The sequence below is a fragment of the Bos mutus genome, chromosome 9 (assembly GCF_027580195.1).
Source record: "Bos mutus isolate GX-2022 chromosome 9, NWIPB_WYAK_1.1, whole genome shotgun sequence".
NCBI lineage: Eukaryota > Metazoa > Chordata > Mammalia > Artiodactyla > Bovidae > Bos > Bos mutus.
The window spans coordinates 26,614,088-26,637,569 of record NC_091625.1 but is presented as its reverse complement, the minus strand read 5'-3'; the positions used below and the strand labels follow the sequence as shown (position 1 = coordinate 26,637,569).

General features: G+C 39.3%; 1 protein-coding gene and 1 long non-coding RNA gene across 2 annotated transcripts in view; one reads left to right on the top strand and one right to left on the bottom strand.

Moving 5' to 3' along the window:
• The window catches only part of LOC138989203 (uncharacterized), a 208,143-nt gene extending 198,765 nt beyond the window's left edge, over positions 1-9,378 (bottom strand). The window contains exon 1 of the long non-coding RNA XR_011465456.1: positions 9,236-9,378. This is a non-coding gene — a long non-coding RNA (uncharacterized lncRNA). The remainder of the gene's footprint in view (positions 1-9,235) is intronic.
• Positions 1-23,482, top strand: part of NKAIN2 (sodium/potassium transporting ATPase interacting 2) — a 531,496-nt gene that overhangs the window by 342,116 nt on the left and 165,898 nt on the right. The gene's annotated exons all lie outside the window — the stretch shown is intronic.

Here is a 23,482-nt window from a genome sequence, read left to right as displayed (position 1 = left end):
TGCACTATATTCAATCTAGGAAAGAGACAGGATCTAACTAGTTCTATGTCTAGTATAAGATTTTCATTTGTAATCCAACTAAACAGAGGTTATGGGTTTGTGGTCCTAAACTCAGGATTCCTCAAAAGTGGGCTATGGGCCTTTGAGTATTATAGACTTCTTTCCAATACTTTCACTGAGCTTCCTATATTCATGCTCCATTCTCTAGTATTGAATCATTCAACTTTCAGGCATAAATGCAGTTGAATTGCATATATTTATAAGGAAATATGAAATTGTTAATATTTTTATGAAATTTCCATATGGATATTATTGTGAAGATATACCACATATCTCTGATTCCCTCCTATGGGGTTGTAAAGACTATATGCGTTCTGCAGACAGGCAGGCTCCAAATAAGAGGAGCAGTGTGACTAAACTGAGCATGCTCAGTCCATTTTCCAAACTTGCCCATCAAATAAGTCACTCTTCATGGAGGTGGTGGGGTTAAGTGACAGGAAAGAGAGACATGAGAGATACATTTCTCCCATCCTTTTCCCTGAGGAGGAATGAAATGGAAATTTTTTTTTCCACTTGTGAAAACCTGAAGAATGGGAAATGAGTACGTTTCTAATTTATTGAGTCTAAAAAGTAAGTCCCAGAGATACAATAATTCTGACAGGAGTGAGCATCAGAAGTCAATCAGAACAGTCCTCCACAAACTAATTTCCTCAGACACTGATAGACAGTTTATCCTTTATGTCTAGAGGCTCTGAAATGATTTCTCAGACTCCACTAGTCCCCAAATTCATAGTCTATCCTATTTCCTATCTCAAATGATGCCCCCAAAATTAGGGTATCAAAAGTTTTTCGAATTTATTTTGGCTCACAGCAAGAAATGCCTTGCCCGTGTGCACAGGAGAAATACTGTCTTCTGTTTACATTGAAAAAAAGTACCTTGGAGTGTAAGAAAAGCTATGCCTACTTGAGATCATTGATTGAACACAAGTTTCTTATTCGTTTCCTTTAGCTGCTTTGCTTATGGTTTAAAAATGACAAACATCAAAACCTTTTACAACATTAAGATATTGCAACAAAATTATATACTATCCAGAAATCCATTTTAGTCAAAAGGAAAGGTTAAGCCAAATTATAGAGACAGAGCTCACATCGCCACACTCATTTTAAGTACATGAAACCTATTGACTCAATAAATGTCAATTCAGAAGCTGTATTTCTTGGATACTTTCCATATCCAAGAGACATTTATGCCAATTAGTTATTGAATATATTTAAACTCTAGGTTCTATGCTGATGTGCACTGCATATTGGGCCTCAGAAAGCAGTCAAGTACAGAAGGACTGTAAGGCCCAGGATGTGAATCCAACCCATGCTGATGGTAAGTTACAGGCATGAATACAACTAGCACAGAAGAGGTGCCATGTAGGTACCACGACTCTGTGTATAGAGTCTGAGGTGTTAGGTCAGAGTGGAGAGAAGAAGGTGTAGAGCTGGGTGGATAAGCCAATATTGTGTTCAGCAATACATACAGGCAAATGTAGGCTCTTTACACATAGGTAGAGGTCAGGATTGGGTGTACGGGGAGTTCCATACACAAACTGAGTAACCAGGGAACAGAATCTGGGCACTGATACCGAAAGACCACATCAGGACTGCCCTTTACTGTAGAGGGAAACATCTCAAAGTGCCGGGACATTTTCTCAGCTGTGTGTGAAACCACAGTTATTGGTAGGATTCTTCAGACAAAAATGATTCATTATTACAAATTGTCAGAAATCTCATTATGTCAATATCCTACAAAGTCTTACCACTAAGACCAAATTCATCCTCATTCAAGGTAACGATTCCCATTATACTTCTCTGGTCCTCCGTTTTCTGGAAAGGGAAGGTTGTTATCGCCTCTATATTACAGAATGAGAAAGCAATGTAGAGAATGATGCCCATGGCCATGAGTTCAATTTTTTTATTCACCATCTTTTACTTTTCCCACCAGCCCTGAAAGCTTAGTTCCCACTGGTAAACAGAGCAGAGAAATTACATAGTTACCTGGATAATTTAGACCAGGAGAAGAAAAAGCGATTGTTATGAAGTGTATGAGCTCTTTCAAATTTTCCTGAACACGAAATAATTTTACTCTTTACTTTTTTCTCATTCTCAGTGATCTCAGGCAGACACATACATCTCTCTTTATGGAAAATGATTAACATAGACTCAAGTAGGGAGAAATCAAATTATACAGTTAATAAAAACTAAAGCTTCAATTCATGCTAAGTGACAATACAGCACCAGGAAAAATTAATTACTGCCTTTTAGAGTGAAAGGAGTCAGATATGTCAGGTTTGAATTTATCTCACAGTAAATTTTAGTTCTTTTGTGACTGAATTTTTTAAAGTACAAAGTTACTGAAAACCATGTAGGTTTCCATGTTGGGGAATCAGAATGCTTCTGCATGTCATTCTGTGCATCCTAAGACATTTCAGTCGTGTCTGACTCTGCAACCCTATGGACTTCAGTCCACCAGGCACCTCTGTCCATGGGATTCTCCAGGCAAGAATACTGCAGTGGATTGCCATATCCCCCTCCAGGGGACCTTCCTGACCCAGGAATGCACCCTTGGCTCTTAGGTCTGCACTGGCAGGCGGGTTCTTTACCACTAGCGCCACCTGGGAAGCCCCGGCATGCCACTAGGCTGTTCCCCAAACTCTGCAAGGACAGAAGCTCCTGTCTTTGGGATCCCGTGCTATGTGTCTCTTCATTTGGCTGTTGGAAAACTGCTGTCAGGCAAGGGGTTTGCTCCATTCTGACCTATTGTAACTGATCAAAAATCTATTTCATCATACAAGCCATCTAAAGAATTTGCTTTCTCAGACTTCAATTCATGATTTCTGGGAGAATTGTGGGAAAATAAAAGAGAACCTTGGACTCTAGAAACCTTAAGCCTTCCATTTCTTACTGACCCTGGAAGCTAGAGAGTGTGGAGTCACACATCACTGCTGTCGCTGGCTCCAGCACCACGAGGACTACCATGACAACTGGAGCAAAGCTGCCGTGTGACCCCGGAACTGCACTGTCAGGCAAGAAGCCCAGGTCATCCAGCCTGCGTCAGACTTTCCTGGAGAAATTACAGGAAACCTAAGGGAAAACAGGAAATGTGGGGCCCAGAGGGAAAAGATGGTAGAGAAGGACCTTGAGCTCACCTGCACCCACAGAAACACCAAAATCACAAGTAACTGCTGAACAACCATCGATGAAAAAGATATTCTACATCCAAAGACACAAATAAGAAACCACAGACAGTAGGAGAGGGAGTGCACTCACGATTTGATCACATGCCATACCACCTAGGTGGACAAGCCCCAAACTGGAGAGCAACTATTGGCAGAAGTTCTCCCACAAGAGTGAGAGTTCTGAGCCCCAGGTCAAAATCCCTAGCCTAGGGGTCTGACATTGGGAGGAGAAGCCTCCAGAGCAACTAGCTTGGGAGGCAATCAGGGCTTGAGTGCAAAAGCTACACAGGACTAGGGAAAAAAGAGATTCTACTCTTGGAAGGTGTGCACAAGGTCTCACGTACACTGGTGCAGGGAAAAAGCAGTGACTTCACAGGAGCCTGGGCCAGACGTACCTGCTGGTCTTAGAGGGTCTCCTGGGGAGCCTGGAGGCAGCTGTAGCTCACCCTGGGGATGTGGACACTGGTGGTGGTATAGATATTGGTGAGTGTCATCTATATAAACTCTCATTGAAGGCAGACATCTTACCTGGGTCACAATCACCAATACCTTGCCTCACCCAATAGGCCATAGGCTTCAGTGTTGGTAAGCCTCAGGCAAAAAACCCAAAAGGGCAGGAACACAGCCCCCCATCCCCACCCCTAATCAGCAAACAAGCTGCCTAAAGACTTCCTGAACATACAGCCACCTCTAGACGTGCCTCTTAACATAGGCCTGCCCACTGGAGGGCCAAGACCCAGCTCCACCCACCAAAGGACAGGCACCGGCCCCTCCCACCAAGAAACTGGCACCAGGAGGGAGCAGAAACCAGAGGCCAGAAAGCTAAAACCTTGCAGCCTGCAGAACTCAGTTTGTAAATGCAAGTCAAAAGCTACCCTGGTCCTGGCTCTTAAGTAACAAGAGGGCACTGTACTGCTGGGACTCACAGAATCCCTTAAGAGGGTCACTTGTCCAAGATGGAGAAATGTAACTAACCTACCACAGAAAGAAAATACAAATAAAAATTTAAAGAAAATGAGATGGCAAAGGAGTATGATCCAGACAAAGGAACAAGATGAAACCTTGGAAGAACACCTAAGTGAAATGGAGATAGGCAGTTTACCTGGGAAAGGGTTCAGAATAATGATTGAAAAGATAATCCAATAACTCAGGAAATGAATGGATGCACAAAGTATTTAATAATTATAAAATATAAAGAATAGAGTTGAAGAATACAATAACTGAAATGAAAAACATTGGAAGGAATTAATGGCAAAACTAAATGAGGCAGAAGGATGAATGTGCTGAAGACAGACTGGAACAGAAGAAAAAGGAATGAAGAGAATTGAGGATAGTTCAAGAGACCTCTGGGACAATTTCCAATGTACTAACATTTATATTATAGGAGTCCCATGGGGAGAAAAGCAAGAGAGAACATGCCTAAGAAAACATGTGAAGAGATAATAGCTGAAAACTTCCCTAACATGGGAAAGAAAACAGTCATCCAAACCCAGGATCCACAGAGAATCACATGAAGGATTAACCCAAGGAGGAACAATATATTAAGACACATAGTAACCAAACTGACAAAAATTAAAGTTACAGAGAAAATTTTAAAAGCAACAAGAGAAAAGCAATATACAAGGGAACTTCCACAAGGCTCTGCAGGACAAAAGGGACAGCTACAATATATTTAAAGTGATGGAAGGAATAAACCTACAACCAAGAAAGAAAATGGAGCTGGAGAAATCATGCTCCCTGACTTCAGACTATACTACAAAACCACAGTAATCAAGACAGTATGTTATTGGCATTAAAAACAGAAATATAAATATGTAGTACAGGACAGAAAGCACAGAGATTAACCCAGGAACCTATAGCCGCCAAATCTATGACAAAGGAGCCAAGAACATACAATGGAGAAAAGACAGTCTTTTCAATAAGTGGTGCTAGAAAATCTGCAGAGCTACATGTAAAGAATAAAATTTGAACACTCCCTAAAACCACACACAGAAATAAACAAGATGGGCTAAAGAGCTAAATGTAAGACCAGATACTATAAAACTCTTAGAGGAAAACACAGAACACTCTTTGACACAAATCACAGCAAGATCTTTTTTCATCCACCTCCGAGAGTAATAAGAATAAAAAGAAAAACTAAACAAATGGGACCTAGCTAAACTTAAAAGCTTTTGCACTGCAAAGGAAACCATAAACAAGATGAAAACACAACCTTCAGAATGGGAGAAAAATATTTGCAAATGAAGCGACTAACAAAGGATTAATCTCCAAAATATACAAACAGCTCATGCAGCTCAATAAAAACAAAAAATCCAGTTAAAAAAAAATGGTCTGAAGATGTAAATAAGCATTTCTCCAAAGACAACACAGGGCTTCCCAGGCAGTGCAATGGTAAAGAATTTACCTGCCAATGCAGGAGACACAGGTTCTATCCTGGGTTGGGAAGGTCCCCTGGAGGAGAAAATGGCAATCCAGTCCAGTATTCTTGCCTGGAAAATTCCATGGACAGAGGAGCCTAACAGGCTACAGTCTACGGGGTTGCAAAGAGTCAGACATGACTGAGCACACACTTTAACTTTAGACATACAGATAGCCAACAAACACGAAAAGCTGCTCAACATCACTAATTATTAGAGAAATTCGAATCAAAACTACAATGAGATGTCATCTCACACTGGGCAGAATGGCTATTATCAAAAAGTCTACAAGCAATAAGTGCTGGAGAGAGCATGGACAAAAGGGAACCCTCTTGCAGGGAATGTAAATTGATACAGCCACTATGGAGAACAGTATGGAGGCTCCTTAAGAAACTACACATAGAACTGCTATGTGACCCAGCAATCCCACTACTGGGTATATACCCAGAAAAAACCATATTTTAAAGACACATGCACCTCAACATTCACCGCAGCACTGTTTACAATAGCCAGGCTGTGAAAGCAATCTAAGCGCCCATTAACAGAGGAGGGGGTAAAGATGTGGCACATGTATACAATAGGACATAACTCAGCCATAAAAAGGAAAGAAACTGGGTCTTCTGTGCAGATATGGATGGACCTACAGGCTGTCACACAGAGTGAAGTCAGAAAGAGGAAAAAACAAATATTTCATATTAACGCATATATGAGGAATCTGAAAAAATGAGTGTAGATCTTATTTACAAAGCAGAAATAGAAATACAGATGTAGAGAACAAACGTATGGGTACCAAGGGGAAAGCGGGGATGGAATGAATTGGGAGACTGGGATTAACATGTATACACTACTATGTATATAATTGATTGCTAGTGGGAATCTGTGGTATAGCACAAGGAGCTCAGCTCGATGTTCTGTGATGGCCTGTATGTGTGATAGGGCAGGAAGGGAAGTGTAAGGGGAGGGGACGTATGTGTACATACAGCTGATTCACCTTGTTGTATGGCAGAAACTAACATTCTAAAGCAATTATACTCCAATAAGAAGATTATTTCACCCGTTCAGATATGATGGAGAAATCAAAAGTTTTGCTGCTGCTGCTGCTGCTAAGTCGCTTCAGCCGTGTCCAGCTCTGTGCGACCCATAGACAGCAACCCACCAGGCTCCCCCGTCCCTGGGATTCTCCAGGCAAAAACACTGGAGTGGGTTGCCATTTCCTTCTCCAATGCATGAAAGTGAAAAGTGAAAATGAAGTCGCTCAGTCGTGTCCGACTCTAGCAACCCCATGGACTGCAGCCTACCAGGCTCCTCCGTCCACGGGATTTTCTAGGCAAATCCCATGGACGGAGTAGCCTATCAGACTCCTCTGTCCATGGGATTACAGACGTGCAAAAGCTAAAAGAATTCAGCGCCACCAAACCAGCTTCACCACAAATGCTAAGGGAACGTCTTTAGGTCGGAAAGGTCACAACTAAAAACAAGAAAATTACAAAATGGGAATATTCATGGGTAAAGGCAAACCTATAGTAAAGGTGGGAAATTATCACACACAAACCAGTAGGGAAGTTAAAAGACAAAAGTAATAAAATCATTTGTATTCACAATAAGCAGTTAAGGGATACACAAAACAATTAAATGTAAAATATCAAAACCAGCAATCATGAAAGGAGGAGAGGACACGTGAAGAATATTTAGAATGAATTTGAAATTAAGCAATCAGCAACTTAAAACAATTACATATACATAGACTGCTATACCAAAACCTCATTGTAACCATGAACCAAAAATCTATGATCAATATATACGCAAAAAGGCATCCAAACACAACACTATAAGACAGTCACAAAGGAAAAGGGAAGGGAAAAAGTCCTCCAAAACACCCAGCTAAGTTCCTGTGCTTCAAGCATGCATGCTTCCTTCTGTTCAGATCCTGAATAAGGTACTACCCTAGCCACCCAACCCTCCAACCAATCTGGTCAGAATTCAAAGAACCTGGAGTAGCCCTGAGGTTCCTAGACTCACATTGAATATGATTTCCTCTATAATAAACATAATAGTATTGGCCACTGAATTAAGCATCTACTATATCTGTGTCCTCTATTAAACCCTGGACATGCACTTTAATTTGCTTAGGAAGACCATCCAAGGTTAGAGTTACTCAAATTCACACAAACCCAACCTGGATTCTACAACCCATGTTCCTTCTATGGCACTGCTTATGAATAAGGGCTTGTCCGCCTGGGTCTCCAGGTTAACACAGCGATTTCCTCCTCTTGGGGTGTAGCCCTATCCTGAAGGTAGGCAGTCTTGACTGAGGCTCTGACACTCTCTGAACGTTGTCTTATTAGCCTGGAGCGTTGCTCCTTCACGGATGGCTTCCTGGCAACAAGGCCATGCATGGTCACTGTTCAGGCCAGCACTGCTGGCTCCATCCACACAGAAACGCTAGGTTATAGTTGGTTCACCCAGCCTGATCTACCTTCAATACCTCCTCCATAATAACTGCTGACGAGAGATGTTTGGATGGTCACCTGCTATTGGCCAGCATTACCTTAAGTACCTAAAATTTACAGTTGAACTTGACTGGTATTCATCCACCCTGGACCCTCAGGTTGCCTATCATCCAAGCCCACATCACATCATGGCCACAAACATTAACAAATATTCCTTTGGCATGTTGACATAGTAGAAAAGTCCTTATGCAAGAGAAATACCAAGAAACAACAAATGTCAGATGTACACAGAGAGACTCTAGGTTTCCACTGAATCCTGGGTTCACACTGTCAGCGGGAAATTCATTACACAGGTTTGTAAAATTACATCAGTGTGATAAAGTTGAAAAAAGTCATGATTCGTGATGTTGAGTCACAATTAGTCTCAGGTGATGGCAATTCATTCTATAGGGGCTATACCATACACCAGTTCTTCACAATGAGCATGAAAATCACCTGGGTTTCTTGTTACACCACGGACACTTAACTCCGGACATCTGAGGCAGAGCCTGAGGCTCTGCATTTATAACAAGCACCCCTAACAGGCTGAAAGCTACTGATTCTCAGACTACACTTTGCAGAAGCCCATAGACCTCCTTGATACAGGCTGAAAAAGGAAATAATACAACTGACTTACCAGAATCTAAGCCATGCATGTAGGTGTCCATAAACCTTCCAGCCAAGTCACATGATCTTACCAGAAAAGCAATTATTCATAGAGGTAAAAGACCAAGCCAGCACTGATTCTCAGAGCTAAGAATGTGCGGGAGATGGAGCCTGGGGTTGAGAGGACTGGAAGCACAATGAGAAATCAAGAGAGGGAAGGACTAGGCACCAGTGACTGAAAGAGAAACGACATTGTTCAATCGAATACCACATCTGAAAAGCAAAGAAGGCAGCCTGAGGTATTCAAAATCAGGACCAGGAGTGCTACCTCCAGGACACCAGACTTACTGGCACAGAAAAGGCAAACTTCAAAGTCTCAACAACAAGCAATGAAAAGAAATCAGTGCAGGCAAACCAAAAACGCCAGAGCAAGCACAGGGTCACGAATGTCCAGAAGGCAAGCAGGTAGATTCCCAGATATGGGAAGTGCACTTACCTGCTGATCTTCAGCTTCCAGAAGGAACTGGGTGAGGGAAATCAAAGTGTCCTAGTCCCAGAAAAAGTAGCCTGTCCAGGAAGGAAGCCAGGAAGGAATGAAGTAAGGGAGCTGGAAAACTCAGTTAAAGGCTCAGCTTTACTGCCCACATCAAATCTGCTGTAGCCTTACATCATACTGACCCAATGAAGAGCGTGTATTCCTTCCTATGTGCACGAGGCACAATCAACACGTGGGAGTTAAATGGCTCTAGCTGTGAAAACTGACAAGCAGTACGAGGCACGAGGCACGGCTGGTAGAGCCCTGAGTCTCAGAGTTCTTGGATCAGCCGTATCAGCATCACCTGGGAACGTGTTGCTGCTGCTGCTGCTAAGTCGCATCAGTCGTGTCCAACTCTGTGCGACCCCATAGACGGCAGCCCACCAGGCTCCCCCATCCCTGGGATTCTCCAGGCAAGAACACTGGAGTGGGTTGCCATTTCCTTCTCCAAAGCATGAAAGTGAAAAGTGAAAGTGAAGTCGCTCAGTCGTGTCCGACTCTGTGCGACCCCATGGACTGCAGCCTACCAGGCTCCTCCATCCATGGGATTTTCCAGGCAAGAGTACTGGAGTGGGGTGCCATTGCCTTCTCCACCTCCACGTGTTAGGACTTGTAAATTCTCGGCCCTGCTCCAAACTTACCAATCAGAAACTGGGGGTGGTGCCTGCAGCCTGTGATTCGACCAGCCCTCCACGTGGTTCTGATGCACTGCTCACTGCAATGAAGTCTATTGAAGGCATGGTGGAGAGAGAGGGCAGCTGTGGCCAAGGACGATCAATATAAGTGGGCTTGATAGTGGTGGTTTTTAAAGAGCTAGTGAAGACCAAAGCCTGTTTACAGAGAGAAGAAAACCCAGTAGAGATAATGTAAAATAATAAGTAATAAAATGTGCTCAGTGATCAACAAAGTTCCACGATGATATTCTGTGGTAGAGTTTCATCAATGTTGAGGAATCATTCAGTGTGTGTAGGATAATAATGTTTTGATACTGATAAGCAGAAACACCATGAATGCCAGAAGGGGTCAATTCACAATATGTGCTTGCAAATTCTCTCTGATGTATTTTAAAGAATTTCACCAAGCTACTTGGTGCCCTTGCTTGTGAAGAGATATTCACCAAGGGGGAAAAAAAAACTTCCCAAAAGCAAAGCTGGTTGTCTATTGGGATCTGTTTGACAAAAACAGAATTTTGTTTTAAATATGAACACAAGTGTAAGACACAAAACCAGCAAAGCATGTGGGGCTTTAATTACAGGCATACCTTGTTTTATTGTGCTTTGCTTTATGGTGCTTCAGAGAGAGGGCATTATTTACAAATTGAACGTTTGTGGCAAGCCTGCACGGAGCAAGTCTGTCAGCACCGTTTTTGTTAATGTCCTGTCTCTGAGAATTTTGGTAAGTCTCACAATATTTCAAGCTTTTTCACTATGATGGTGTCTGTTGTGGTGATCAGTGGTCTTTGATGTCACTATTATAAAATGATTGCAACTTGCTGGACGAGCAGATATTGGTGAGCATTTTTCAGTAATAATTTTTAATTAAAAAAAACCCATGTTGCTATATTCTATAATAGCGAGTAACCTTTATGATATTCTAACTAGGTTAAATTCTTAAATTGCTTCAATTTTGTAGGAACCTTTTCAGATTCATTGGGTAAATTCAAGCCATTCTCTCGGTTCTGTGAACAATCACTGATTGGTGAAAAATGATTAAAATTGCTCCTTTTCACGAGAGTGTTTAAGTGATTTTGATACTCCTAAAGAGATTCTCTAAGTGCCTGGTGCTGAGAATTTATATATAATCATTGTCAACTACAGCATAGTGCAGTATATTTAAGAGCTAAAATGAGTAGTTGTCAATAGAGGCAGATTATTAACAGTTGGGCATAAACTAGTCATTTATAGATTTAAAATTATAGCTTATTTTTCTAAGTCATTTCATATGAACTAGATTGAGTGATATGCTCTGTAGTTTACATTCCCTATTTCAGTGGTACTGAATAAACCTGGGTAATAGATAATCATGTCATATATGATCTTTAGTTTCTCTCTACTCACATCATCACAGAATCATTTTAAGGGAAGAGATTGTGTAAAATTTGAGTGTAACCCTCACTCTTGAAGGACCACCCAGTCTTTGCATGGATACCACTAGCTACAGGGATTCACTGCTCACAACACCACCCATTCTATTTGGGAGCACTTCTAATCCTTTGAGAATTGTCTGCCTTACCGCCCAGATAAATTCATTGGCTTGAATCTTTGGCTTCTCCCTAAAGTTAAATATAAATGAGTCTGATCCCTCTGTTTTTCTTATATTTCTTTAAATATTTGAAGGCAATTATAAGAATCCCTTTTAGTCTTTTCCAAACAATTCAACCCAAATTCTCTCAAAATGCCTCATAAGACATTGTTTTTAGACCCTACAACTACTTTAGACAAAGAATGTAGTTTTGTCAGTGCCTGTCTTCAGATGCAAACTCTGAAACAGTCTGACAAAGAAACTGCAAAAGATCCCTCAGCTGAATGAGAAGGTTGGGTGTCACATAATCCCTATGTCCATTGCCGGAAAATAGCAGTTACTTTATTATTCCTTTATTGAGGTAGCTTAACAAAACCCACCATAACTTAAAATTGTACACAACTTTTTTCTCAATGGGATTTCCAACTCCATTTTGGACAGGCTAACATGTATGATGTACATTCAAATTGCCTCTTGGTTTATGAATCTGAGCTTTTGAATGGGGAATTATTAAGCTATTACTTTTCACAAGACTTCTCAGGTCACTTTTGATACTCTTGAGAAGAGAATCACCAATAAGTAGAAAAGAACATTTGATAGAGAATGATAGCTTTCTGTAGGAGCGTGAAGGAAAAGAGTGAGTTGGAAGGAAGCACATCTTTTAAATAAGGCCTAAGTTGTGACTGATGCTGTGGCAATATCAGCACCATTTCTGGAACGAACTACTCTGTTCACCGCCTTACTTCCTCATCTTTTCACCTCTGCAACAAAATTACTGGATCATTTCTTTCCTCATATTTGTGTCCCCAGCTTCCACTTCTATGTTCTCTCAGACTTCTGGGAAGGATATCCCCTCTTCGTAAAGGAGAGTAAGGATCTACATGCTTCCCCATAGAAAAGTAATGATGAGCATTTTCCTGTTTCTCAGTATTTTCTTCTAGAAAGACCGTGAGTGACTTTCCCACAAGTAGCCTCTTGGTCTTGTGCATTACAAAAGCTGCAAAGAGCTCTTTGGAAGCCATCCAAAGAAAATAGGTACATATACTTAAAGAGGTGTTTTATTTAGACTTAGAGGTTTATTTATATTTGCACAAATTCTAAGCGGTATTGATCTATGTACTTGCCGGGGTAAAACAAGACAAGAGACAAATCTTACCACTTAAAAAAAAATTCTCTCATGTGAATAAAGTACAACTAAAATATCTTTAAAAGCTTCTTCATCCAAATGCATGGCTAATATACCTCTACTGTAAATGCAGGGCACAATGAATTTTGGATTAGTGTTGGCAAACCACCTAAGAGGACATGTCAAGGTCTTTTATAGCGCTGTGTACACTTCTGAACAGCATTTAGAAGTTTTTTCAATAAATGGTATGAATTATGAGTCCACCGTTTTTTACTCTACAACTTTCTCCTAAAGAGTACCAAATATGGTGTTTTGGCAATGACTGATTCGGAGGTAAAAAGAATTTCTTTAAGATGTAGAAAGATCCAGGGGAACGCATGAAGTCGGACAAAAATAGGTTTGAAACCTACTTTCATCTTTCATAAAAATAACTTCATGCAATTATATATGCCCTCCAGGCCTCATTTTTTTCTTCTGTTAAATAAAGATGGTAATCTCTACTTCTAAATGTTGTTGAGGCATATACTAGGTAATAAATCCATAGTTTTCCTTTCTTTCTGCAGCATATATATTTTCTCAAACTTAACAATAGGTGGCTCAGACGGTAAAGTGTCTGCCTACAACACGGGAGACCTGGGTTCAATCCCTGGGTTGGGAAGGTCTCCTGGAGAAGGAAATAGCAATTCTTCCCTGGAGAATCCCATGGATGGAGGAACCTGATAGGCTACAGTCCATGGGGTCGCAAAGAGTCAGACACGACTGAGCGATATTTACTTAGGAGATATTTATATTAGAAATGAACAGATTTACAAAGGTTTTTACAAATTTTATATTCACTAGTACTTCATTTCATTTCTAGTTATGGTCCTCAGTAACTGAAAAAATGACTAAATAAACTTAAGCATCAATAACATTAGCACTTGGCCCCTCTGCATCTTGCTACCATTCTTTGGTCATATTCCCATGAATTATTCTCTCCCAGAGAATGAATGAAGAAAGGAAAGGACATAAAACTTTATTAGCCTTTCTGGTAACAAATTTAACTAACAGATACTTTAAACTGTGGATCAAAATGTGATTGTCCTCCCAATTCAATTCCATTGATAAGTTAAAATCTTTGGAGGCAAGCATAGATACTATCCAAGCCAGCATTTCCAACTTTGGAAAAATGGTGATGTAAGTACTTGGGGGGGACTGTACATCTAGGTGGGATAATGATGGCCAGTGATGCTGGGGGACCACTGAGGAGGACATTTCTGTGTTCCTGAATGTCACCAAGCCTTCAGTATCATCAGCCTCTATGACAATTAAAAATCCACATACAAGTGCTTTAAAAACAAAGAATACGGTGGCCTTCAGATGAGTGCCAAAATGGCAGTGAAATCTCTTGAAATAGCTAACCCGTCCTTGCCTCCCTGATCCCCTAGAGTGAATGCAGATCATTTTACAGGGCTCTTAGACGGGAAAGGAACACTCACAAAATGGGAAAAGATACCTGCAGGGAGGGAACAAACGAGAAAGTGAAAAAACAGCAGGAAAAGCTGCCTGAAGAGGTTTCACTACATCGAAAACTATAAAGTCAGTGAGAAGCTGGTCTTTCATTACTGTAGCCAGCCGAGAAGGTCCTGCCTCTAGCCTCTGTTAGGAAGGGTGTGAAAGAGACAAGACTCATTTTGCCAAACTTAGATCCCACTCATTGCCGATAAGTCCTACCTTTGGAAGTAAAAAAACAATCAAGAATTCTGAGCCTGGAGGTTCAGTTAACTTTAACATAGTATGGCAGCTTCCTTATTGAGTTCTTTCTTTCTTTTCCTTGCCATCTTTTCCTTTGCTTTCCCTCCCTCCTTCTCTCCCTTCCATCTTTACAGCTCTTTCACAACATACAAGGATCACCTTGAAACGAAATTCTTTATATTCAAAATGCAGGCTTTCTTTTCTAGCTAAGAGTTAATATGCATTTCTTGAGCAGAAACAGTGACTATATTGGGGTTTAACATACCCCTTTACCCACAAGAGGAAAACAATGGACCAAGATGATTTTGTTCATTATATATATACACACACACACACAGCAAGTATAACATTATGATCTTGAAAAAGGAAAGGAATTAATCAAGAAAAGCTGTTAGAAGGGGTAGCCCAAAGAATTAATTTAAATACACTATTGATACTATGTGTAAAATAGATAACTAACAAGAACACACTGTATAGACAGGGAACTCTATATAATTCACTGTGATGACCTGAACAGGAAGGAAGTCCAAAAGAGAGGGGATACATGTATATGTATGGTTCACTCATTTTGTTGTACAGTAGAAACTAACACAACACTGGAAAGCAACTACACTCTAATAAAAAATAATTTAAAAGGGGAAAAGTGCAGAGGTAAGTGCAGGATGTTAATAGGAAGTGAGTGAAAGTCACTCAGTTGTGTCCGACTCTTTGAGACCCCATGGACTATACACAGTCCATGGAATTCTCCAGGCCAGAATACTGGAGTGGGTAGCTATTCGCGTCTCCAAGGGATCTTCTGGACCCAGGAATCGAACTAGGGTCTTCTGCATTGCAGGCAGATTCTTTACCGGCAGGGAATCCCTAAAAGGAAGTACTGAGGAGGATTTCATTAAAACTTTTGCAATAATACTCACACAATGCAGAGGGTGCAGACCAGTTGTGGGGTAACATAAAACATTTATCTGGACCAAAGTGGCAATTAGAATAAGATTTAGAAAAGTGAAATAATGGCCTTTACTGCAACACAGACATGAGAAACCTGTTTCTAGGCAAGAAATAATGAAAACATATAATGGTGATGAACTTTAAACATTCTATATTAGAAATCCAAATATCAGATTTTCCTCATTTGATTTTAGAGCAGTGTTTGTAATGTTTTTCATGCTCACAGGAACATATTCTTAATCTTTCCTTGAATAACTAAAGACAGGAGCCAGGAACTGGAGCTAACAATACCAATGGTATCATACTGAACTATGATCCATAATCAGCCAAATGCCAAAGTTACCCATAATCCAGAATTCTAGAAGAAAGTGGGGCACAGAGGTATATTTAGTGTTCCATCTACTTAAGTTTATCACAGTAGGATGAATTACATCTTTGGATTTTGGAGTTGGTTGATACGAACTCCCTTATGTTCTGGGCTACATTCCTATGTGTGCAACATTCATTCAACTTGTTAATAAAGTGCATTTGTAATTTTGAGTATCTTCTCAAAACCATATTTTCTTAGCTCCTTCTTCCTGGAATCTGGAACAAATAATTGTTTTTACTGATTCTTGTGTTACCAGGATAAATTTAGCAATAGAGTTTTTATATGTATAAGCAGGTTTGCATAGATTTCAGCATATATTAATAGAAGAAAATAGCTATATTTAAGGGCTTCCCTGATAGCTCATTTGGTAAAGAATCTGCCTGCAATGCAGGAGACCCAGGTTCAATTCCTGGGTCGGGAAGATCTACTGGAGAAGGAATAGGCTACCCACTCCAGTATTCTTGGGCTTCCCTCGTGTGGCTCAGCTGATAAAGAATCCACCTGCATTGTGGGAGACCTGGGTTCAGTCCCTGAGTTGGGAAGATCCCCTGGAAAAGGGAAAGGCCACCCAGTTTAGTATTCTGGCTGAGAGAATTCTATGGACTATATATTTAAAGAAACAGACTGTATAACTAACAGAAGAAAACAATTATATTTAGGGTTAGAATATTCAGTTCACCAGCTGGAAATGATCATAATTTGAATGAATCTAAGCAATGAATGATCATAATTTGAATGACTTTTTCAGTTTCCTAATGAATTAGTATCCACATGTAGATACTGGCAATGAGATATAACACAGTGCTTTCTGATGATCTTCTAAACTTTAACCCAGTGTGTATTGGTTGTAAAAAATGAGTTAATTGAGAATAAGTGATTCTTGGTGTCAAATATAGCCTTTCCCACTATCCCAACTCCATATCCTCAGCTAATTACCGATGCCATTCAAATCACAGGTTCAATCCTAACTGCTTCTCTTAGCTCTAACGTCTAAATATATATGCTTTTATTAATATAAATATTTGACCTTCCAGAGTATTTTTATTGTTAAAGTTTGCTTCATACCATTAAATGTGCTTGTTTGGCATTCCTCTAATATCATCACCAGAAGTGTGTTTTAATGTAATTTAGACTATTTCCCATTCTGACTCTGAGAGTATTAAAGTATTACTTAAGTAGTCCTCTGAGGTGGTCCTGGTCGCACCTACCTGGACTCTCAGGGAACACAGCAGAATAGTGTGGGGTTATTAAGATGAAGCATTTGGGTTTCACAGCATCCGTTTGATCACTCCATCATGACTGCACTGGTCTTACCATGTTTCCTGCACTGTCCACCCCAGTCCTGAAGGGGACTTGATTATGTTGACTGTAATCTCTCTCTGTTCATGCTTGATAGTGCCAATGTCCTGTCCCTGATCAAAAGTCTTTCAATAAGCCAGGGTATTTGGTTTGGGACTTAGGTCATTCCCCATTCTCTCTCCAGTGCATCTTTCTGAAATGCTTTTATACTCTTCCTTAGAAATGCTCACCTCATGAAAAAATAAGGCTCATGCTTGTGCTCAGTCATGTCCAACTCTTTGCGACCCCAATGACCATAGCCCGTCAGGCTCCTCCGTCCATGAGATTCTCCAGGCAAGAATACTGGAATGGGCTGCCATGCCCTCCTCCAGAGGAATCTTCCCAACCCAGGGATCAAACCCAAGTCTCCTGCGTCTCCTACACTGAAGGCAGATTCTCTACCCCCTGAGCCACCTGGGAAACCCCCAAAATAAGGCTACTTGTCCTTAAATACATAAATATTCTTAGCTCTACAATTTTTATTATTTGGTCTATGCTACCTAAAATGGTCTTTTTTCCCCCCAGGTTGTGGATCTTTCTAACCTGGATCCTGTTTTAGACCCCAGCTAGCATTCCCATCTCTGAAAGTCTGTCCCACCAGAGCCCACAGGCAACATACCCTCTGAGTTCCCAGACACAAATGGTCCACATCTCTCACTTATCAAATTATTCCTTTTATTATTATGTTTTATCCCCATCTATCTCATCCTCCAAAATAAGCCCTGTAATGTTAGAGATTGCATTTTATATCTCTTCTGTTTGTCATGGCCTGGTAGAGTATTTTGCATATGGTATATGAACAATTAATATTTATTAGTAACTATACTGACACCAACTTGATGGACATGAGTTTGAGTAAACTCCGGGAGTTGGTGATGGACAGGGAGGCCTGGCGTGCTGCAATTCATAGGGTCACAAAGAGTCAAACACGGCTGAGAGACTGAACTGGAACTCGAATACCAACAACTAGACTTCTAGACATTAACTAAGCAATCTATAGCAGGGAGAGAATCAAATTTCAATATTATTATTCAAAAAGAGGAACTAAGTAAGAAAATTCCAAAAATCTAAGAAAATATTTCTGGCTTTTTAAACTACAACTCAAAGCTTATCACTCTGACCTTCTCCTTCTAACTTCTGCAATATAGAATCAGTTGGTTACAATTAGAATAAATTATGCACCAAATGCCATAAATTATGAAAGCAAATTTTAGCTTTATGTTGAAATTCTTAGACATTACTAGTATCATTTTCTCATTTACTTGTCAACCTATTTTTTTTTAATTATCAAATGCTTGCTTATTTTTTGTTGGGCAATTAGGCTTCTTACATTGCCCTGAATACATATAACCCCATCAGAAACAACTTTATAAGCCTAATAACAGCTTTCATGCAACACATCAGACCCTGCTATTTTGAAAAATGACATGACCATAATGAGGTCCTTTAATCTGAACTTTTTGAAGAGTTACTAAGAGAGATGAATAAATATACTGATAGAAATTTCTGTCACTATACTGATCTGAACATGTAATTATTAAAGTCTTTTTAGATTAAAAAAATTTTTTTGAATCTTACAATTCTGAACCTATCTTATATGTTTTTCAGTGTGAATCCATAGAAAATTTGGTTGTATGGATTGGTTACGATTTTATGCCTTATTCTGTGCTATCAAGACTCATTCTTTGTCTCAAAAGTCCTTATAACTTTGAACACAAAATTACAAAGCATATGGCAGTTGAATAATCTATCAATTATGCATGGAACAGCAGTTCACACCTCAGGAATTTCTGTTGCACTTAAAGGGACTTCAAGGGGGCCTTTCTATTGTCTATTTTACAAGCAGGAATTTATATTTTGTGATTAAAATAATGCACACAAACACAGAGACCTTTTGTTTAAATGGTCTCTGTTTAATTACATGAAAATGAATAAGAATATAAGCTAATTCTAGAAACTATCCAATTAATGATTGTTGGTTGAATATATGCACTTACATTTCATCCTGAAACTCCACCAAATAATACTAAAGAATAAAAAAAATGATGAACACACAGTAAAAAGAGAATGGACAAGAAGTGTCCACAGTTTGGGGAAGACAGAAAGTAGAGGATTAGCAAGTGACTTAGGAAAATGGAAAAACCTAAAACTTATGATCATGCAGTGGGTTCCAGTGTGCAAGGAACCCTTTGGAAAGTCAGGATTTAGAAGGAGGAGGAGTATGTGAGGTCCAGGATTGAAAATGGGAAGAACTGAATGATCTGTTCAAGAGGAAATTAGATTGCCCCAAGGCTCTTCCTTTAGTCTACGCAACCATACTTCTCCTCTGCATAGGTTACGCCTTTGAAGCACAGGTTGCTATCTCGCAGACGATAGCCCACCAGGCTCCTCCGTCCATGAGATTTTCCAGGCGAGAATACTGGAGGTACAAGCTAAGTTTCTGAATACATGAGCATTAAATCAAAGGCTGTATAGTGAAAAAAAGTCTGCATATTATGTAGCAAAACCATCAGCTCCTCTCCATTCAACCCAGGAAGGCTGTGCTCTGGTGTGTAGCCATAGGTAAACTGGAAGACCCAGAACAAAGTTATACCAATCTCTACAAACGGAGCACTTGGAAGGCGGTGCCCAGTAATCATGTGTGAAAGACACCAGCTGATCAGCCCACTGATGCATGACAAAATGCCAATCAAGTTTTAGTTTCTCTTTGGTATGAACTTTTACGAGAGAGTTCTAAGGAACAGCTCAAATAGGAAAGTCAGAAAAAAATAAACATAATAGAAAATCTTAAGGGTGTTCCCACTGGCTCTTCCCTCTGCTTGGAATGCTCGTCCCATACCTGCTCTCTTTACTCCTACACTTCATTCAGAGCCCTGTGCAAATACAAAATAACGAGATATCTTTTCTTACTAATGTATGTAATATTGCATTACACTCCCCCCCAGCACCCAATTCTTTGTTACTCTATTTCTTTACTTAAGTTTATATTTCTGCATATATTAATCATCACATACATATTTTCATACATTTATGTATTTGTTATCCATTTCACCCACTGAAAAATTAACACTCATGAAGGTAGGAACATTGCCTAGGGCACATGATAGATCCTTAATAGTTACTGTTAATATTATTTATTTATCTGATTACTTATTTAGTAAAAATAAGTAACTTTGATAAATCTAAAACAATGTAGGAAACACAATTTAAAAGATTAAGAATGCAGAAGATAAGAAAAGTTATAGCCAGGAAACAATTCAACAATATTAACTATGCTGCTGCTGCTAAGTTGCTTCAGTCGTGTCCGACTCTGTGCGACCCCATTGATGGAAGCCCACCAAGCTCCCCCGTCCCTGGGACTCTCCAGGCAAGAGTACTGGAGTGGGTTGCCATTTCCTTCTCCAATGCGTGAAAGTGAAAAGTGAAAGGGAAGAGGCTCAGTCGTGTCTGACTCTTCGCGACCCCATGGACTGCAGCCTACCAGGCTCCGCCGTCCACAGGATTTTCCAGGCAAGAGTACTGGAGTGGGGTGCCATTGCCTTCTCTGAATATTAACTATATAAAAACAATAATTGGAGAAGAATTAGCTCTTGAAAGTTCAAAGTATTAAAAATTAAAGATATAGTTCCATAAGTTTGGGAATACTTGGTAAAGAAAATCTCCAAGAAACTAAAGAGAAATGTAAGATATGAACAATAGGAGAGAAAAAATAAGAACGTAAGAGATCAATCCTGGAAGACAGATAGGAATTTGTCTGAAAGGAATTTCATGCAGTAACAGAAAAAGTCGAGGGGAGGGAACCACTAAAGGTATAATGTAGGTTGACTTCTAGAATGAAAGTAAATGGCTCTTGGATGGAAAGACCCTCCAGATGCTCTACAAACAAAGTGCAAAAGAAACCCATCAAGATACTGTCTTACTGAAGTTCAGGATTTGAAGCTAAAATTTTTTCTATATCAATAAACCTTAAAAATATAACATGGAACCAAAATATATGAGAGTACATAAACAATTTAAAACCTAAAAAACCTTCATTTTATATTATTAATAAATATGTAAATATTCAGTGAAACTACAAAAAACTTTCATGAGAATAATAACACTAAAATCAAGATAGTAATTATCTGTGGAGAGAGAGGGAAATCATATTTAGGAAGACCTCAGATGAGGCATCATTTATATGTATAAAATTTTATTTAAAATGTCTTAAAGCAAATATAAGATTTAATGAAACTGAGTGGTGGGTATAATGGTTTTTCAGACTATCTTCTACACTTTTTGATGTTTTTGAACTATTTCACTTTTTGAAACAAAAAGACAAAAGAACAAAAGAGTGAAAACAGGTTACATAAAAAAATTGCAGGGAAAAAAATGACATCAGATTTATTAACTGTAATAACAGAAACTAGAACATAATGGAGAAATGTCCACACAGTTCGGAGAGAAAATGATTTTCAACAAAAAAGAATACATCCAGCCAAAATATCAGTCAATTAATATAAAATTAAGGTAAAAAACACTTCAGACTTAGTCACTCACCTATTCTTAAAAAAAGCTAGTGAATTATGTACTTTGTGAAATGGGAGCAAATTAAGGAAGAGAAAGGTATGAGAGCTGTTAAGAAAAAAATTCACTGGACGCTTGTTAAACATGGCAAGACAAATTTTATTTTCATTGCTACAGTAGAGAAGAGAGACTTCAGTACAGAGCTGAACTCCATGTCTACAAGATTGATTGATAATCTAGATGAAACAGACTGAAACAGACACATTTCTCTAAAGTCACAAACTACCAAAAGTCACACAAGAAGAAACAGGCCTATGTCCATTAAATATACTGAATATAAATATGTATATTCAATATTTATATCAATTAATAACTTTTCAAAACAGAAAGCCCCAGGCCCAGAGGGGTTCACTGGCGAATTCTACCAAGCATTTAAGAATAAATTATCTCAGTTTTCTGCAGTCTGTTCTGGAAGATAGAAGCAAATGGAAAACTTCCTAACTGATTTTATGAGTTGGTGTTAATCTAATGCCAAAGCCACATAACCACATTACAGAAAATTACATATCAATACCTATTACAAATATAGATGCAAATATCCTCAACAAAATGTTTTCAAACAAAATTCAACAATGTACAAAAATAACTACACAACACAACCAAGTGGGATTTATACTAGACTGATTCACCATCAAAAATCAACTAATGCAATAAAAACCAGACTCTTTGACCACCTAACAGGTAGCTCCAGTCATAGGCTTTATTTTGAAGTTCATCTTGCCTGAGTCAGAAACTAATCTGTTGTATCTCCCAGGATCCAAGGACATTTTGAAGCCTTTCTCAATAGTCTTGAAGAAAAGAGAAATTATCCCCTTCCCTACCACCACTCTATGGAGATGATGAGACTCATAACATAGCTCAGACTATAGTCTATAGGGTCACAGAGAGTCGGACATGACTGAAGCGACTTAGCACATTAAAAGAATACTCTTTCCCCTCCCCAAATTCCCTGATCAGTTATGTTCAACGCTTTCATAAGTTCAGTTTAAGTGGACATATCTTAATATTTTCTATTAAGCACTTCATTTTGGAATGAGAGTAGCTGGCATCTATGATTATCTTGCAGCTTTATCACTGAAACAAATAATTCCCTTTCCACCACTGAACCTCTCTGTTAGAAATCATCTTCCCTCATGACTTGTTAAATACTAAGATGTATCTGATGTATTTCTTCTAACCATTCTCTTCCTGGAAAACAACATTTGTCCCTGTGCTACTGGTAGCTCCACATTTGTGTATGTGATTTCAAGCTCTGTAGCTCAGACACTACCTTCATTCCATTTGTAGCTGCACATCCCCTAACAGGCTGTACCTCATCTAAAGTTGTTGACTTAACTATCTTCACCCTTCAATAATTTGCTAATGATATTTTCTAAGAAATATTATGACCAATTTTATAGTGGAAGTGGGCAAGATCGAAAAGATCCTGATTTTCTAAAATAATAATGGAGGGGCAAGCTATACTGTTTTATTAAGTAAAGGTCTTACATATTTTACCACTAACCACAATATTATGTTAAATTTTGCCAAACTGATGTATAGTTTTAACATTTAAAATGTGCAATGCGAGTTAGTCACTTCAGTCGTGTCCAACTCTCTGTGACCACATGGACTATAACCTGCCAGGCTCTTCTGTCCATGGAACTCTCCAGGCAAGAATACTGGAGCGGAGAGCCGTTCTCTTCTCCAGGAGATCTTCCCAACCCAGGGATCAAACCAGGATCTCCTGCATTTGCAGGCAGATTCTTTACAGTCTGAGTCATCAGGTAAGCCCCTTAAAAAATGTACAAAAGGTAAATATTTTAAGGGAGAGGAAAATAGCACTTTTAAGATGAACTTCAGTTGACAAAATAGTTAAAACCACTCCCTTTGTAATATTTACAAGTTC